The 14,458-nt window shown below is 44.2% G+C and overlaps 1 pseudogene; it reads left to right on the top strand.

The window, feature by feature from the left end:
- The first annotated feature begins 5,135 nt into the window (after positions 1 to 5,135).
- Positions 5,136 to 13,680, top strand: LOC103398942 (uncharacterized; annotated as a pseudogene).
- Positions 13,681 to 14,458: the final 778 nt, after the last annotated feature.

Below are 14,458 nucleotides of genomic sequence, written 5' to 3'. Positions count from 1 at the left end.
TGGGTCATGACCGAAAGAACGAGATCCCGGATACTAGCGGCTGAAATGAGCTTTCTCCGCAGGGTGGCAGAGCACTCCCTTAGAAATAGGGTGAGGAGCTCTGTCACATGAGAGGAGCTTGAAGTAGAGCCACTGCTCCTCCACATCAAGGAGTCAGCTGAGGTGGCTTGGGCATTTACATTGCATGCCCATGAGGTGCTTGGGTCCTGTCCTTCTGGGAGGAGATCTAGGGGAAGACCTAGGGCACGCTGGAGCGACTATGTTGCTCGGCTGGCCTGGGAGTGGTTTGGGGTCCCCCCGGAAGAGCTGGAGGAAGTGTTGAGGGAGAGGGAAGTCTGGGTGTCCCTGCTCAGACTGTTGCCCCGACTACTGTGCCCCGGATAAGTGGTTGATGATGGATGAATGGATGGAAAACTGTTTGTTGTAAAAGACCAAGCATTATTTTGGTTCTTTTCATTTTTATTTCAAAATAAAATGATACAAATACATTAGAAATGCCAGTTGAAAATTATTTTTTGCATAACAAGGTTAATTTTGTTTTGATATGAAGATCATTTGGAATGTAACTGGCTGGTGAAATAGCACAATGATTCATTCGACCCAGATGGAAAAACTAGATCTGAATGCCATGGAAACTGCCATTTTAGTTAGAACAGGGGTTTGTGTGTGTGCGTGTGTATCAATGATATATATTTTTTGTGTGTAAGAAATAATAAGAAATAAGAAATGTATTTAATCACAGTGAGAAGACTCTCATGACGTACACCAACTATCCAAATTCTGAATTACTCTTCATTTGCTTTTTCCTTGCACAGAATAACGATGAAAATATTTTACATGTCCACACTGACATGAAAGCTTCATGCAGTTGTTGCAAATTCAGAATGCAGAGCTCCTAGTACAAAGGGTGGGAAGAGTATCTCTAATGGACTGAGCTCCAGAGAGACTGCAGAGACCAGTAAATTAACTGTCATGTACCAGATGATGGCTTGAGCTTCATCACGTACTACTTTGTCTGCTGGAGGTACTGCCTCTGTCTGAAGATGATGGGTGTCTAATAAATGGATGGAACCCACAGTACTGCAGTTTAACAAGTGTTGTATTGTTAAGAAAGAAGCAGAAGTAGAGCCAAAATGCAATAAAAGTGCTAAACATGTATGAATCGATGTCTACGGAATTCAGGGGATTTCCCTGATCCAACCACTGTCACGTGTGGGCAACGCAGGAAGCAGGCAGGACCCACATGCAGTACTGGCGAGACTCTTTCTGGTGCAGGTAGTTTTATTTACAAAGTCCAAAGTAACAAAACACGAAGAACTAACAGGCATGGAATTCTCTTTGGAACACGAGGAAACACGGAACACGAGGAAACACAGAGTAGGAAACTCACGGACATGAAGATCTAACACAATTACAATGATCAAACACAGTCACAATCACAATGATCCAACCCCGACAGAGTGAGGGAGAGGGGTATATATACACAGGGAACACCAGGTGGCACAAGTGAAGCTAATTAACAACAGGTGAGATGATAAATGATGATGATCAGTGATAAATTAAGTCTAAAGGCTAAAACTGAGACTCAGTGATAATTGGCTGTCAAAATAAGCACTACTGTTGATATGAAACAAAAGGCTCCAGCTTTTTGTAGTGACTATTGTCACCCCCTTTAATCCATTCTGAAAAACAGTAATGTTTTCCCCCAATGTGGCAGAAATAAAAAATATTAAATATTTTTTTTACTCAGGTATTTATTTCCTAAAACAACTACTTGTTATTGTGGCAAACCACTGCACACAATGAAATGTGACCTCTGCTTTTAACCCATCACCAAAGTGAACAGTGGGCAGCTTTAAGCCCCCAGGAGCAGTGTGTGGGGACGAAGCCATCAATGCACCTCAGTAGTAAGTTGGCAGCTGGTAGACTTGAACCTGAAGCCTTTCGAACCAAAGTCTGCTTCCTTAACTACTAAGCCACCACTGCCAGATAGGAAATACGGAATAGCTGTGCAGTATTCCCAGCAGGCAGCTGCCTTCAGGACTATATGTAACCCTGAGTTTGAGGGGTGAGAGACTGGAGAAAGATTTTTCTTTTCTTTTAGTCCCTTTTTTAGGGGTTGCCACATTGAATAATTGATTTCAATTTCACCCTGTTCTCTGCATCTTCTACTCTGACTCCAACTGTCTGCATGTCCTCCCTCACTGCATCCATAAATCCCCTCTTTGTCTCCTACCTGGTAGCTCCATCTCTAGCGCCACATTGCAATCCACTGTCCCTACTTCGCACATCCAAACCATCTCAATCTGGCTTCTTTTCTCCATCCTTGTCACTCCGAAAGAGAATCTTAGCATCTTTAACTCTGCCACCTCCCGCTCCGCCTCCTGTCTTTTGCCTATTGTAGCTGCTACCTACTCTCACTACAGATCTCAATGTCATCTGCAAACAACATAGTCCATGGGGACTCCTGTCTGACCTCATTTGTCAATATGTCCATCACCAAAGCAAACACGTAGGGGCTCAGGGCCGATACTTGATGTAGTCCCACCTCCACCTTGAAGTCCTTCCAACAGCACACCTCACCACTGTTGTACTATTCTCATATATATCCTGAACCAATCTAACATACCGTACTTCTCTGCCACTCCTAAATTCATCATACAAAACCACAGTTCCTCCCTTGGAACTTTGTCATATGCCTTTTCTAAATCTACAAATACACAATGTAGTTCTTTTTGACCTTCTCTGGACTTCTCCATCAGCATCCAAATATTGCATATGTGGTACTCTTTCTAGGCATGAAACCATACTGTTGTTCACAAATCCCAACCTGCCTCAACCTGGCTTCAACTACTCTTTCTCAAATCTTCATGGTATGGCTCATCAACTTTATCCCTCTGTAGTTGTTACTAGAGTTGTCACAATACCAAAATGAGTAACCACGAGACTATACCAGACAAAGTATCACGGTTCCAGGTATTATCACGATACTGCAGCCTTTTTTTAATTATTATTATTTTTATGAACTACAATCCATTTGTATCCAAGGTATAAATAGTTATTAATTACTTATAATGTTGTTTGGTGCATCATAAACATAATACTGGTGAAGACCTAGACTGAAAGAAATATTTTCATGAATAGCCTATTATAAAATTGAAAAAACAAAACAAAAACAAACACTGGCCTTTAAAGGAAAAAGGTATTTGACAATATTGCTTCTTCTCCAACATAGAAGACAAAATACAATTAACAGGAACAGTTTTCCTGTGAAAACTATGTTTGTATGCATTTTCTAGGTGCTTTATACCTTGATATTGTTTAACACTTCATTCCTCTGTCTGTACATGGAGCATATAACCTAATTTAGCCAATAAGAAAATAAACAAGGTATACTAACCTGGTATTCAACATATAAATCTGGGTGACGACACTGCAGGTGTTTTATGAGGTTGGTGTTGCCAACTTTGGCTGCTACAGCTTGGTGGCAGTGCCTGCACAGTGGACGGCCATCGTCTACTGCTTTACCAATTGTGCCTTGCTTAAGACCAAAATAGTTCCAAATGTGACTTTTGGAGTTACATTTTTTGAGAAACAGCCACTCGGTGCTTCTGCCATAGTATGTGTTGTCTCGTGTTTGTGACCGTAAACCGTGTGCATGACGAGACAGCCAATTAGCCTACAGACGGGTGGACCCAGCTTGCGGAAACAGTCTATCATATCCTCAGACGTCACCAATAACAGGCAAACAACCAATCATTCAGCAGCTGTCTAGTTTGGTTGCAGTAGTTGCCATGTGGGTAGGTTTACAAGGGAGTAGTATGCACTGAAAAGCAAGGGAGGAGAGTAGAGGCGACCGCTATGAAGCGGAAACTGGCACCGGTGTTTAGTAATCCACGGTAGTACAGTTGTGTAAAATTTCTAGTATAGTAGGTACCGTTACGATTTGGCACCACAGGGTACAGTGGGTATCGTGCAACTGTAGTTGTTACAACTCTGCAAATCACCTTTCTGGTAAATTGGCCCCAGAAAACTTTTCCCCCACCCATCAGGCAGCTTGTCAGTCTCTAAAATTCTGTTTAACAACTTAGTCAGAAAATCTTCTGCCACTTGTCCTAATCACTTGCATACTTCCACTGGTATGTTGGGACCAACTGACTTTCCGCTCTTTGTCTTTTTCAGGGCTTTTCTTACTTCATCCTAATCTGATCTACCTTCTTCCTAATAGTTTCTGGCTCCTCATTCCCAAGTTTCCTTTTATTTTCCTCATTCAACAACTCCTCAAAGTACTACTTCCATTTTCTGAGGACACCTTTCTCACCTATGATTACGTTCCTTTCTCTGTCCTTAATCCACCTCACCTGCTGCACAACCTTCCCAGCTTGATTTTTCTGTCTCGCCAATCTATACAATTCATTTTCTCCTTCTTTTGTGTCCAAACTCTTATACAACTCCTCATATGCCTTTTGTTTGGCCTTGGCCACTTCCCTCTTCACCTCCCTTGTCCTCTCTTTGTACTCCAGTCTGTTCTCTTCTGTTCTGTCACTGTCTTCTTCGCTAATCTCTTTCTCTGTACACTCTCCTAGACCTCGTCATTCCACCACCAGGTCTCTTTGTCTTCTTTTCTCTGCCCAGAGGACATACCAAGCACCTTCCTACCTGTCTCCCTTATCACCATAGCTGTAGTCTCCCAGTCATCTGGGGTTTCCTCAACACGGCCCAGAACTGTCCTTACTTCTTTCCTGAAGTCTTCACAACATTTCTCTTTCCTTAGTTGAACTTCTTCTCTTCACTGTCTTCCTTTTTTTCACCTCCATCGTCATCGTTTACACTACCAACCAATGTTGTATGACTACACTCTCGCCTGCCACCACCTTACAGTCACTAATCTCCCTCAGATTACCTCTTCTACATAGAATATAATCTATCTGTGTCACCCTGTGTTCCTCTTTCTTTTGGAAATAGGTGTTTACCACGGCCATTTCCATTAGTGGTGTGCGATAGGAAGTGGGCCTGGTGCAGCACGAAATTGGCGATGCACGGCCTATCAAGACACGCCCCTGCTGCCTTCCCATGAGGCACCAGGCTGCTGCAGACAGCGCTATTGACGAGGGTCTTTAAATGTGTCTGGATGAATGCGAGAGCAAGAGGGCGGGGAAGCAGGTAAAAGTGAGAGCACCTTGCCGAGAGTGAGAGTGAACAGAACACGGAGGAGTTGAGCTGATGTGTGAGACCGGGAGTGTTCTGTTGTTTTGGCATGGTTAGGACCGACAGTAACCAAGTTTCATAATCGACCGTTCACTAATGAATGCAGGTTCGTGGAATAACGCCTCACAATTCATTACACGTCCAGTCGGACCCTACACTGGTGTCAGAAATAAAACGGTTAAAGTCTTGCTAACCTGCGCTAGTGCAGCTAGCCTGGACCTGGCTAATTCAGCCTGCAGCTTGGAAGAACAGATAAAAAAGACCGGAGCCCGGCCGAAAATCAAAGAGGAGCCGATGAGCGATGCCTACGCCGGTATGTCGAAGCATGAGGCTGAGTTTAACCGTGCTTAAGAGCATGTTGCCCACATAAGAGTTTCGACTAGGAAGCTGGCTAATGAGGCAACAAAGGAACGTTGGGGCCCGGGCCCCCAGCCCCAAGCTTTTTCCCTCTGCCCCTGTCCCCCACAGCCCGTATGTCAGTTGTTGAACAGTCCCCCGCACCTGACCAGCAGCCCACTGCAGGTGAGGAGGACAGACTGACAGCAGTACGAGAGATATGGAGGCGCAGCTGTGAAAACCTGGAACCCAAGCAGCAGCAGGAGCTGTGGCAGTTATTGCTGGACTTTAAAGACATTTTTGCTCCTATGGAGCATTTTTGCTCCTATGGAGCAAAAATGTCCGCCGACATTCCATACTTGGATGACATACTGGTCCATGGGGGCTCTTTCCATGCAGCCTTAGGGGCCCTGTGGTGGGTTCTACAGAGAATATCAACAGCTGGTCTAAAGCTTCACCCCGACAAGTGCTGCTTCATGAGAAGAGAGCTGGAGTTTCTGGGGCACAGGATTGGGGATGGGCGCGGTGCTGAGTCAGGTAGGGGTAGAGGGGGAGAAAGTGGCATACTTCAGTAAAACTTTCAACAAAGCTGATTGGAGCTTCTGTGTGAAATGGAGAGAACTGCTGGATATCGTGAGGGCAATAAGCCACCTGGTTTTCACTGTCCGAACTGACCACTCTGCCCTCCAGTGGTTAATGTCCTTCAAAGAGCCAGAAGGGCAGATTGCACGCTGGCTGGAAGAACTGGCACCGTACATGTTTCAAGTGGAGTACAGAGCTCGAACTCGCCATGCCAATGCTGACACTATGTCTTGGCGCCCCGTGCTCTAGATGGCTGCAGATACTGTGAAAAAAGAGAGGTCCAGGAGAAAGACTTCTGTGTGGAGGAACAAGGCTCCATGCAGGATGGAGTAGGGTCTGTTTGCAGAGAGACGCAGATGGCTGACTCACCTGAATGGAAAGCACAGAAGGAACAGGATGCTGATCTGCTCCGTGCTGCAGGGGGTGGAGTCAGGACAACAGCTACAGTGGAACGTGGTTGCTGGATACTCTCCTGCCACTAAAGGACTGTTTACAAAGTTTGGGGATCTACGGGTGAATGAGGAAGTGCTCCAGAGAGCCTGTAAGGAGCCAGCTACAGGGGAAGAGAATGGTCCCCAGAGCACTGAGAGAGACAGTGCTGAAAGCCTCTCATAGTACTGCTGGGGCAGGACACTTTGGAGTCTCAAAAACCCTCCGCCGCATCCAGCAGGGTTTCTACTGGGGTCGGATGAGGAGAGATGTCGAAGACTTTTCTTGCCGCTGTGACCTCTGCACAACACACAACGGTCCCCTGGATCGGTCTCATGCCCCACTCCAGCAGCTGGCAGTGGGGTCATCAATAGAGAGGGTGGCGGTAGACATCATGCACCCATTTCCTCGCACAGACAGGGGCAACTGTTATGATTTAGCTGCCATGGATTATTATATTTTATTATGGCCGGAGGCGTATGCCATACCAGACCAGGCAGGGACTGTCGCAGATGCTCTGGTGGAGGGCATGTTTTCCCGGTTTGGAGCAGCTGAGGTCATGCACAGTGACCAATACAGAAACTTCGAGTCAAGTGTGTTTTCTGCTATGTGTGAGCGCATGGGCATAAAAAAGACTCAGACTACTCCTTTACATCCACAGAGAGATGGGCTTGTCGAGCAGTTCAACAGAACCCTGGCAAAACAACTCACCATCCTCACTGAAGAACAGTTGTTTGTTGTTTTGGCGTGGTTATGGCCGACAGTAACCAAGTTTTGTAATCGACCGTTCACTAATAAATGCAGGTTTGTGGAATAATGCCTCACCGCTACAATACATCATATATAACATAATATATAACAAATATATTATTCCATATTTTCCACTGTAGGTCACTCCCATTCTCCCGAAATCCCGTTAGAATTAGAGGACGGTGAATCCAGTTGGAAGACCTCAGTAAATAATAAAAGTGCTGATGGTGGAGGAGGGCTGCTTACTGGAAAAAGGAAGTGGGCCATTTCTGTCACTAATGATGACAGTGTGTGTCACCACTGGGCACTGTGTGTCACTTTGCCACATTCCTCTTGAGGAGCCAACAGACACAGGGACAGGGACTGTCACCAGCCCCAGCCGTCTTCTGGCTGCAGTGAGTTCATGTGCATGTGAGACAGACCATTTGTGTGCTTGTGTCTTCTTAGTAGTGACACAGACTTGTGCTGTATGATGTTCACACACTGACAGTTGTAGAGACCAGTATTCCTAGACCAACAGTCTTCTCTCTCTCTCTCTGTGCATTCTTTCTTGTCCATTTCAATGTTTTATACCCCTACAATTTCCAATTTTTCTGGGGACCCATATTTTAAAAGTCACAAACCTTCGCGCCCCAAGTCAATAGACATTATTCGTACTCTCCTGGGAAACATATATATATATATATATATATGTGTGTGTGTGTGTGTATAAATCTCTCTCTCTCTCTCTCTCTCTTTCTTTCTAATATAAGTTGAGTCTTCACTCCCAGTCTTTCTCCTATGCTTAGTGGCCTTGACACTCTGTCCAATGCCTCGCTCACTGTCCCTCACTGGGTGATTATAAATATATTTGTTTATATCTATTTTTTATGTTTGGATGGGGGAAAAAGTAATAGTATATTTCTGGGGGGCTGGAACGAATTGATTGGCTTTTAGTTATTATTAATATGAAATTAAATATAATTTTTAATCAGAAAATCTGATTAAACTTGTATCTCACCATCCCACTGTATGTATGTATATATATATATATATATATATATATATACACACACAATATATATACACAGTGGGACCGTCCATGTTTATATAAATGTGTGTATATATATATATAAATATATATATATATACACACACTCACATATAGATACATATACGTGGGTGTACAGTGAAACCTCAAGATACGAGCATAATTCGTTCCAGGACTGAGCTTATAACGCGAGGTGCTTGTATCTCTTAATATGTTTTACCATAAGACATAATAGAAAAAAAAGTAATCAGTTGCAGCCCTCTAAAAAAAGAGTTAAAAACATGTTTTTTATTGCTATAGAGACATACACACACAAAAAACAATATAGTATATAAGGATTGCTGTCATATAAAATGTCTTGAGACAGACGATACAGTAGCATGTGCGGCGTTGAAGGAGGAGGAGGGAGGGAGGGAAGGAGGGATGAAAGAGAATTGAACCGTACGAAGACACTTGATTCCGTAGCGTACCTTACACGTACAGTCCATAACTTAACTTACGTTTTTTTTACTTTTCTGTTTTTATTTTTATTTTTTGTTTTTTTTTCGATTTGTCCATCCATCATCCTCTGTTTATGGGTAGCGGTGGAAACAGTTGGAGCAGGTCCGCCCAGACTTCCATCTCCCTAGACTTCCTCCAGCTCTTCTGGGGGGATTCTGAGGTGTTCCCAGGACAGCCGAGCGACGTAGTCGCTCCAGTGTGTCCTGGGTCTCCTCCTTTTTCGATTTGTATACTTTCTTTAGCGGCCACCACACTTATTTTTATCGACAATTTCATGCTTTATTTCCATGGTCATTGTGTGTTTCTTCTCACTACCATTCTTACCAACTGTCAGTGTGCAGGCAAAACCTTCTCTGTCTGCCCTCTTCAATCTGTTGCAACACACACATAGACACACACAGAAAATCACAAGTCAGCCTCAAATCTTTCTCAGTCCTCCCACACATTCTCACACCCAGCACATATACATGCGCAAACACCCAAATAGACACAACACACACCTGTGCACACACCACCAGCCCACTCCTACACATGTCCACTGTCCAAGTATCTCAATGTATTACACCTCACGTGTGTGAATGTGTGCCTTTTGGAGCCTGACTATAACAATAACAACGATCTTGGTGATGAGATCGTTAAAGAGTGAGTATTTGTTGTATATGAATATATATGTATAAACCAGCCACTAGGGTACACAAGGGTACACAAGCTATTGCTATAATGATATAGTCGTTCGCGAGTGATTCGTTCAAAATGAACGAATCTTTCATATGACCCATGACTCCCAAGTCATATGTAAGATTTGTTCATTTTGAACTCACAAATCACTCACTATGAATCACACTCTGCAAACTAATCACTTACTGCGAACTAATCACTCTCTGCAAACTAATCTTTCACTGCGAACTAATCTTTCATTGCAAACGAATCACTCTTTGTGAACTAATCTTTTGCTGTGAACTAATCTTTCACTATGAACAAATCACTCCCTGTGAACTAATCTTTCGCTATGAACTAATCTTTCGCTATGAACGAATCACTCTCTGTGAACTAATCTTTCGTTGTGAACATTCGTTCTCGCAGATTCGTTTCATTTGTCACATGACAGAGAGCTTAGGTCTCTTCTTCTTCTATTGTGGTGTGTTTTTATTTCTTAGCTTTTCACATGGTTTTAATTGCTTATGGCAGGGGTGTCAAACTCATTTTCACTAGGGGCCACCTCAGGAGTCCCCAACCCGCAGTTCACAGACCACTGCCAGTTCTTAGGTCATTTGGTACCAGGCCGCAGTGGGACACAGTGAAAAAATGTACTTACTTTTTACTAATTTACTTAATTCAAAGAAAATCCAGTCATATCCATTTACTTTTTTTATTTAAGATTATCTGGCAATACTTTAAAATACGCCATTCAGACATTGATACGAACAGAATAGAGTTTAAAATATGTTTTATTTTGAAAATTTAATGATCCTTCAATGCTCAGTACATAGCTACTTGTCTGTAGTAACAGGTGGTACTGGCTGACCAGTCCTTGAAACAAAAAAGGTTGGGGACCACTGGTATAGATGTAACTTCTCCATAACAGACTGATACATGTTTCTGCAACAGATTATTATTTATTCACGCTACAAATATTGTTCATAGCTGTGTAATAAAAAAAACTTTAATGACTTAAGTTAGGGAACTGCTGCATTTTAGTCTCCTGCGGGACACACAAAACAGCTTGGAGGGCCGCATTTGGCCCCTGGGCCTTGAGTTTGACACATGTGGCTTATGGCATTTTGTGTACTTTGTAAACTTTGTCAGCGGAAGCAAACCATGTTGCCTTCAGTATTTGTCGGAGAACTGCAGCCTTCTTTACAACGCCCACAATAGGGCTAAAGCGCCACCTGCTGTAAAACGAATGAAATGATTAGTTCAAGATTCATTCATGACTTGTTCATTTGACTTTTTGAGAGTCAAAGATTTGAATCAGTAAAAAGAGTCGGTCTTGCCATCACTACAAAAAGAAGAGGATCAACATGAACATCATACAGTGCTATGCCCCAATTAACGAGAACTTTTACGACCGACTACAGGCTGTCCTGCAGAGTCTACTAGAGAGAGACATCACCATTCTCATTGGAGAACTCAACGCCAAGATCAGTAGCGACAACACCGTCTACGAGGAGGTCATGGGGCGACAAGGACTGTTTGAGATGAACAACAATGGAGGGAGATTTGCCGACCTGTGGGCCGCAAACAACCTAGTCAACGGCTGCAGGATCTTCCCTCATCGAAGAATCCACAAAGTGACTTGGGTATCACCGGACCTGTCTACTGAGAACCAGATAGACCACGTGTGCATCACATGCAAGTTCCGGAGATCCCTACAAGATGTTTGCACCAGGAGAGGAGCCGGCGCTGGGTCAGATCACCATCTTGTCGTGGCCCATCTGAAGCTGAAGCTGAAGAAGACCTGGACAGGAGAAGCAGGACAGCGCCAAAAGTACAACACCTCACTTCTCAAGGAACCAGCCAAAAGTGAAGAGTTCAAGCTTGCCCTTAATAACAAGTTCCAAGTTCTGCAAGAGCTGCTTGAAGAGAAAATTATTGAGAGCTAGAAAACAATAAGGGAAGCAGTGACCACCGCCTGCCAGGAAGTTTTGGGTCCCAGAAAGACCAACCAAAACCAAAAGGAATGGATCTCAGCAAACTCCCTAAAAAAGATTCAGACGAGGAAAGAGAACAACAGCAGACCTGAACAACTGTCGCACCCGAACGGAATAGGTCAAAGACGCCAGAAGAAGCATCAAGGCAGACAAGAAATCCGTCATCAACTCACTGGCTACTGCGGCAGCTCAACCCGGAAACATGAAAGACCTTTATGACACCACCAGGAATCTGTATGGAAACTTTAGCAGACCAGAGAGGCCCATGAAGGACAAACAGGGAAACAGCATCACGGGAGAGGAAGAACAATGAGGAAGACGGATGGAAGACTTTGAAGAGCTTTGAGGAGCTGTTTAATTAGCCCTCCAGAAATACCACCTGCAGATGAGGACCTAGACATAGACTGCAACAGTGGACTTTCTCCACCCACTTTTCAAGAACATTTGGGAAGGAGACAAGATTCCAAAAGAATGGGAGGAGAGCCACCTTATCAAACTACGTACCTAAGAAAAGGGACCTCAGCAACTGCAGCAACTACAGAGGAATTACTCTGCTATCCATTCCAAGCAAGGTTTTCAACAGACTCATCCTCAACAGAATGAAAGACGCAGTAGACACAGCTACAGGACCAACAGGCTGGCTACCAAAAGGAACGATCTTGCAGACCAGATCTGCCCCCTGAGGATAATCTTGGAGCAGTCCTTGGAATGGAACTCCCCTCTTTACGTCAATTTCATCGACTTCGAGAAAGTGTTCGACAGTGTAGACAGAGGAACCCTGTGTAAACTGCTGAGACACTATGGCGTTCCAGAGAAGGTCACCAACATTATCAAAAACTCAGAGTAGTCCATGGTCAGCACCTCACGGACACCTTCCAAGTGAGAACAGGGGTGAGACAAGGATGCTTGCTGTCCCCGATAGTGTTCCTGCTAGCAATGGACTGGGTGACGAAGACCTCATTGTCAGAACGACAGAACGGAATGCAGTGGACGCGGTGGAAACGGTTGGACGACCTGGATTTTGCTGACGACCACGCTCTACTTTCCCACACCCAACAGCAAATGCAAAACAAGACCACAGCAGTTGCAGAGACATTGATTGATTGATTGATTCTTTAATGACCACACTGCAGCCAGGTGGAATTTGTTTTCAGTACAAACAGTATGTAACATGTAACATATAACATATAGCATAAGACTGGGGGAACAGATTGAGACAGTAAGGATATGCATACAGACAAACAATTCTCAATTCGTGATCTATGATTATCTGCTGGAGTTCAGAAGTTGTATGGCAGCGGGGATAAAGCTGTTTTTAAAATGTGTTGTTCTGGTGGCAATTGTCCCGTAGCGCCTTCTGGAGGGCAGAAGCTGAAATGTATAGTGTGCAGGGTGAGTGGGGTATGAGATGATGACATCAGCACAGGTGGGCCTGAACATCCATAGAGAAAACACCAAGACCTTGAGAGTCAACGCCATCAGACTTGAACGAGATGCACTAGAAGAAGTGGATAATTTGACCTACCTCGGATCATCATCGATAAGCATGGAGGAACAGACGCTGACGTAAAGGCCAGAATAGGCAGAGCAAGAGCAGCCTTCGTCAAGCTAAGGAACATCTGGAAGTCTGGAAGCTACTCAGTCTACACCAAGATCAGACTCTTCAATTCCAACGTGAAGTCAGTTCTCCTGTACGGAGCTAAAACCTGGAAGTCCACATTGGCAACCACCAAAAACATCCAAACATTCATCCACACCTGCTTACGACGGATTCTTCACATCCACTGGCCCAAAACCATTAGGAATCAAGACCTTTGGTAGCAGATCAAACAACAGCCGATGGATGAAACAATCCTCCAGAGACGCTGGAGATGGCTTGGACATTCTCTGCGAAGGTCGCCCTTCAACACCACAAGGCAAGCACTGACGTGGAACCCCCAAGCCAAGAGGAAGCAAGGCAGGCCAAAAAATATCTGGTACCGTGACCTTGATGCCGACCGAAAGAAGACAGGCTACACTTGGGAACAGCTTGAGAGACTGGCACAGGATAGAGATGCCTGGAGGACCCTTGTAGGCGGCCTATGCCCCAGGAGGGGTAGCAGGCATAATGAATTAGGGGAAGGGAACTGTGGTGATGAGGAAGTGATGGGCAGGTTTGGCATTAGGGATACAAACATGGAAGGACAGGCAATGGTAGATTACGCAAAGAGAATGGAAATGGCTGTGGTAAACACACACAAACAAAAAGAAAGAGGAACACAGGCTGACTTACAAGAGTGGAGGCAGGTCTACACAGATAGATTAAATTCTAAGGGATATTACAGACTGTAAGGTGGTGGCAGGTAAGAGTTTAGTCAAACAACATTGGATGGTACTATGCAGGTGAAAAAAGGAAAGAAGACAGCAAAAGATCAAGTGGTGGGAATTAAGGAAAGATAAATGTTGTGAAGACTTCAGGAAGGAAGTATGGGCAGTTCTGGGCCGTGATGAAGAATTTCAAGATGACTGGGAGACTAAAGCTCTGATGATTAAGGACAGAGATGGGAATGTAATCACAAGTGAGGTAAGTGTGTTGAAAGATGGAAGGAGGACTTTAAGGAGTTGTTGAATGAGGAAAATGAAAGGGAACATAGGAACGAGGAGCCAGAAACTATTAGGAAGAAGGTAGATCAGATTATAAAGGATGAAGTACTTAAAGCCCTGAAGAGAATGAAGAGTGGAAAGTCAGTTGGTCCCGATGACATACCAATGGAGTGCTTAGTGCTAACAGTGGTGAGGTGTGCTGTTGGAAGGACTGAAGACTTCAAGGTGAAGGTGGGACTACATCAAGTATTGGCCCTGAGTCCCTTCTTGTTTGCTTTGGTGATGGACAGATTGACAGATGAGGTCAGACAGGAGTCCCCGTGGACCATATTGTTTGCAGATGACATTGTGATCTGCAAACAATATGCAAACAAGACAGAGTACGTGT

Source organism: Cynoglossus semilaevis, unplaced genomic scaffold (assembly GCF_000523025.1).
Source record: "Cynoglossus semilaevis isolate Cse_v1.0 unplaced genomic scaffold, Cse_v1.0 scaffold1460, whole genome shotgun sequence".
Lineage (NCBI taxonomy): Eukaryota > Metazoa > Chordata > Actinopteri > Pleuronectiformes > Cynoglossidae > Cynoglossus > Cynoglossus semilaevis.
This window is presented reverse-complemented; position numbering and strand designations above follow the sequence as displayed.